This window comes from Citrus sinensis, chromosome 9 (assembly GCF_022201045.2).
Source record: "Citrus sinensis cultivar Valencia sweet orange chromosome 9, DVS_A1.0, whole genome shotgun sequence".
NCBI classification, from domain to species: Eukaryota; Viridiplantae; Streptophyta; class Magnoliopsida; order Sapindales; family Rutaceae; genus Citrus; species Citrus sinensis.
Window position 1 is genome coordinate 20,376,510 of NC_068564.1, and position 5,516 is coordinate 20,382,025.

A 5,516-nucleotide genomic window follows, 5' to 3' on the forward strand; every position below is an offset into this window, starting at 1 on the left:
TGAATTTTTCTTTCAACGTAACAAATATCCATTTTCATTTTAAGAATTCGTATGTTTTATTAGTAGAAATAAATGGGTGCCCTATATATAATATTTTATAGATTACATCTAAAATATTCATATCTTTACCCAACCCAAATTTGAAAAAATATTATCCGCTTTGTACCTAAATAAGGCCCACACAGTTTCTATTTTTGGGGTGCATGTACACCCCAAAACACGTCTTGTCAATCAGTGTATAGTGTTGTGCGCAGAATGAGAAATCAAGTGCACCAAATAATTATAAAAAAATAAAAAAAATAAAATTTAACGTGGTTCGGCAATATGCATATATTCACGGGAGCAAGAGAAATAATTATATAACTAACAATTATTAGAGTGCAAAAGTTGAGTAAAGAAAAACTTATTTCTCAAAATTCAAATACACCTAATACTCTCACACACTTGAAAGGAAAAATCTCTCAATTACAAACTCTTCGATTGCTCACTCTCTTAATGTAATACCCCACACTCGGTTTTGACCATGTCTACCACCCTTATAAATTAAGAGAGAGAGAGAGGGAGAAGTTGACCCGATTTTGACCCACGGACCCGACCCGACCCGCGACCTTGACCTGGCCATACCTCCCATTTCCGGCGACCGTTTTGACCGTGCTTCGTACTGATCTAAAGCTTGAAAGCCGACCGTCATAACCCAGCCGTTCTCGTCGCCGGAAAACGACCAGAACGCCGGCGATTGAGCTCGAAAACTCGCGGCAAAGACCCGTTTTCGCCCCCGTCGATTTCGCCGGATTTTGAGCACACCTCTAGCTGGTTTCTACTCCTCACGTCACCAGCATCATTTTCTGACCAACCTCGTCACCTGAAACGGCCGGATTGCCGACGATTAGCCACTCGGAAAGCTCACGGCTTGGGAAGCTCGATCCGCCGCCGGCACCGCGCGTGGGGAGTCACGGCCACCACCATTGGACTCAACGAGGTTTGAACTATCAGTTCTGAGCTTCCCGTCGCCATCGGATGAATTCCGGTGGCCGTTGACCGGCGAGGGTATTTCGGTAATTTCACAGTCTAAGGGCAATTTTGTAATTTCAGATTTTGTGGGTATTTTGGTAATTGCTGAAATTGAGGATAAAGTTGGTAATTTATGATTTTGAGGTTAATTTGGTAATTTTGATAGGAGGGTATTTTGGTAATATTGAATTCAAGGGTAATTCGGTACATTCATAAAACTTGAGGGTGAATTTGTAATTTGTGGAATCATTGGATAATTTGGTAATTTTAAGTTAGGGCAGTGAGGAAATTTGAGATTACGAGGGTAATTTGGTAATTTAAGTTGTTAAGGGCATTTTGGTAATTTACGCTCCAAGGGTAATTTCGTAATTTTTGACGTTGTGGTTATTTGGTGATCTGAATTGAGGACAATTTAGTAATTGAAGATTCTGAGGATAATTTGGTAAAATAATGATGATGGGGGCATTTTGGTAATTTTGGCATGTAGGGGTATTTCGATAATTTTGTGCATGCGGGAATAGTTTATTGTTGATAAATATTCATTTCGAAGATTAGTTGTATTTCAAATTTATGGAGAATGATTATGTCGTTTCCTTAATTAGGAGGATCCGCGAACGAGAATCAACCTGCCGACGTTGTTGACACCGAGTCTGGACATTGTCACTGTGAGTGGAATATACAAAACTTATTTTCATAGTTAGCGATGATAGTAAAGCATGTTTGCGGAATAAGTATTTTAAATGTTCTGATTTAATGTGATTTCTTCGAAATTGATTTTATTCACGTATCGATATTATATTAAAATGTTTGTTTGAATAAAGCATGATAATATTTTAAAGATAAGAAAAATATATTCAAATGTGGTATGATTTAAAGTATGATTAAAATGTATGTGAATATGAGTATAATGATTGTTTTTGAAATCATTAGACAGTACTCTTCCCTCCAGATACAATGATACAAATGATATGAGATGAGAGGCCTTTGGGGCCCGTCTGAACGCACAGAGGCTTTGGGCCGTGTGTTTGGGCGCTTTTGTCTTTTGGGGGCATATGCATGCGGTATGATGATTACAGTGATACAAAAATGAGATACAGACAGAAATTGAGATACAGTGATACAGATATGGGATACAGACAGAAATTGAGATACAGTGATACAGATATGAGATACAGACAAATATTGAGATACAGTGATACAGAAATGAGATACAGACAGAAATTGAGATACAGTGATACAGATATGGGATACAGACAGATATTGAGATACAGTGATACAGATATGAGATACAGACAGATATTGAGATACAGATGAGATACAGGCTTTTGGGGCCCGTCTGAGTACACACAGAGGCTTTGGGTCGTGTGCTTGGGCGCTTTTGTCCTTTGGGGACTAGATTATGCATGCACAAATATGATGAGATATGAGATGGTATTTCCCTGTCTATCTGTGTAGCTCCGAGGCATGACGTTACCCAGATAGTACGTCATTGCCCGTCCGTTGAGGTCTGGATATGACGAGATTATTCCCCTGGGTACTTGTTTGGTGATGATTTTCAGATTTGTTTATTCGATATGATATTGTGATATGATTTCCATAGTTAGTAATCTGATTTAAATGTTTAATGATTTATTTCTGATTTCTCGCTTATGGTTTAATGAAATTGTGTTTGGAAATGATATGATTATTTGTTCAAAGTAAGAACTAATTTTTAAAACTACTATCCACTCACTGAGCTCACTGAGTTTTATATTCATCCTGTTTTTATTATATTTTTCCCCTTACAGGAGATTTGTAGGTACATCAGTCGACCCAGCAACGATAGTTAGATTTGAAATTGTGGCCACGTGATGGTGCTAGGATGTCGTAGATTTAATACTTTGATATTTGGGATATTGTGAATTGTATTTATTTATTATATCTTGTAATTAGGGATAACCATTGTATTTTAATATTAGAGTGACTTGGGTGGCATTTGGTATGTTGACTTGAGAAGTTGGTTATGGAGAATGGATGGATATTGAATTATTTTTGGGAGTATTGTTTTGTAAATTGCAGGTTTGGGGATATTTTATTTATAAGGGAGATTCTGCCGAATTTTTTTTTTATAGAATTCTTAGATATCATAATTATTATTGATTCGATTTTACGAGTTTAGATAGACTTGCCCTGAGGGTGCGGGGCGGGTCGTTTCACTTAACAATTATACAATTGAATTGATTCTCTCTTAATTTTTGGATGGAATTCAAGCTCTCATCACCTCTCTATTTATAGCTTAAATAATTGCCCAAACTCAACTTGGCAATTTGCCCATTTGTACAAGCTTGCATGTTAGCTGTGGCAAGCTTGCATGCCAGCCATATGTTTATTGAAAAATTGGCTTTTGTGTTGACTTTTCAACAATTCTCCAGTTCAACGAAGATTTGGCCAAATCTAAGCCGATTATCAACGAATTATCATCTCCAAAGTGGCTGCATCTCTATGACTGCCTATGTACCCAAAATTTAGGATCAAGCCAACTGTACAAGCTTGCATGTATAATTTGCCCATTTGTACAAGCTTGCATGTTAGCTGTGGCAAGCTTGCATGCCAGCCATATGTTTGTTGAAAAGTTGGCTTTTGGTGTTGACTTTTCAACAATTCTCCAGCTCAACGAATATTTGGCCAAATCTAAGCCGATTATCAACGAATCATCATCTCCAAAATGGCTGCATCTCTATGACTGCCTATGTACCCAAAATTTGGGATCAAGCCAACTGTAGTTCAAAATTCTCTAAACTCAACACATTCGAAGAATTTGAATTAGTTTCAAGTAATGTTGAAACTTAACTCCAGAAATCACATTTGTCAACATATCTGATGGGTTATCTTTGTTATTGATCTTCTTGAATAACACATCACCACCCTTGATAATCTCGCTCACATAATGATATTTCACATCTGTGTTTCGTCGAGCGTGATATGTTTGATTTTTTGCAAGGAATATTGTGCTTTGATTATCACAGAAGACCACAATGTTCTCTTATATTTCCCCCAAATCTCCTAACAAGCCTTTTAGCCAAATAGCTTCCTTTACAGCCTCAATTGCTGTCATGTACTCTGCTTCAGTAGTGGAAAAAGCAATTGTCGACTGCAGAATTGACCTCCAACTAATTGGACCTCCACCTAATGTGAATACGCGACCCGTTGTTGATCTTCGCTTATCTAAGTCTCCAGCAAAATTAGAATCACAATACCCAACACATTGTTAACCATAACTCTTTTTTAATAATAACCCAACATCAACTGTTCTATACAGATATCAGAGAATCCACTTCACCGCAAGCCAATGGTCTTTACCCGGATTATGCATGTATTGACTAACCATACTGACGACTTGAGATATATTAGGCCTTGTTCACACCATAGCATACATAAGATTACCCACAACACTAGTATATGGAACACGAACCATGTAATCACGCTCCTTTTAGGAAAAAGGACATGAAAAAAATATTAATTTGAAGTGAGGAGTTAGAGAAGTACATACTGGTTTAACATATGGTCTTCAGTAAGACATGAGTTTTTCTTTACTCAACTTTTGTACTCCAATAATTGTTAGTTATACAATTATTTTCTCTTTCTCCCGTGAACGTAGGTATATTGCCAAACTACGTTAAATTTTGTGTCTTTTATTTTTTCTATAATTATTTGCTGCACTTGATTCTGCATTCCGCGCACAACAAATGCAAAGTAAATGACACATGAATTTAACTTGGTTCAACATAAAGCCTACGTTCATGGAGGCAAGAAAGAATAATTATTTTACTAACAATTAATGTTCAAATCGTGTTACCGTGTTATTGTTCACAGTGTGCAAACCGGGTTACTGTTCACCGTATTTTTTATTTTTTTACAATTTTCTACCTTGGCGAAAATTGTTAAATTTGAGTCGGCTATCAAAAAACCATCATCCAGTCTCTGCCTTCTCTGACTGCTTTCAAACTTGTAGGATATTGATCAAGTTTAGATAATGATCAAATTTGATCGTTGTCACCACTTTGGTCGATTTGCAAACCTAATTTTCTTTTCCAGTAACCTTGAATCCATCTGGTTGAGTCATGTAGATTTTCTATTCCAAATCACTGTGTAAAAATACAGTTTTTATATCAAGCTGAATTAGTTTAAGATCAAATTGCGCAACCATGGCTAGTAAAATTCGAATAGACGAGTATTTCACAACCGGAGAAAATACCTCATTGTAGTCTATTCCTTGCTTCTGAGTGTAACCCTTCGCTGCTAATATAGTCTTGTATCGAATTTCATTTTCCAAAACCAGGTTTATATATTCATGAATTAAGTTTATGTTATAAGCTTTAGACATAAGATCACATGATTTACCTCAGATCCAACAGATGGGTCAAAGCGAGATGTGTCATTGTTGACATCTTCTTCCCCTTGTCTAGAATGTAAAGGGCTATAGATTCTCCCAGTAATTGTGGGAGTATAATTTCTTGGATTTTCTG

The 5,516-nt window shown here is 36.7% G+C and overlaps 1 long non-coding RNA gene across 1 annotated transcript; it reads left to right on the top strand.

Moving 5' to 3' along the window:
• Positions 1–490: 490 nt before the first annotated feature.
• On the top strand, positions 491–3,039 carry LOC102624197 (uncharacterized). Its single transcript, XR_008052084.1, has 3 exons — positions 491–1,055; positions 1,614–1,676; positions 2,799–3,039. It is a non-coding gene; the product is annotated as an uncharacterized LOC102624197 (long non-coding RNA).
• Positions 3,040–5,516: the final 2,477 nt, after the last annotated feature.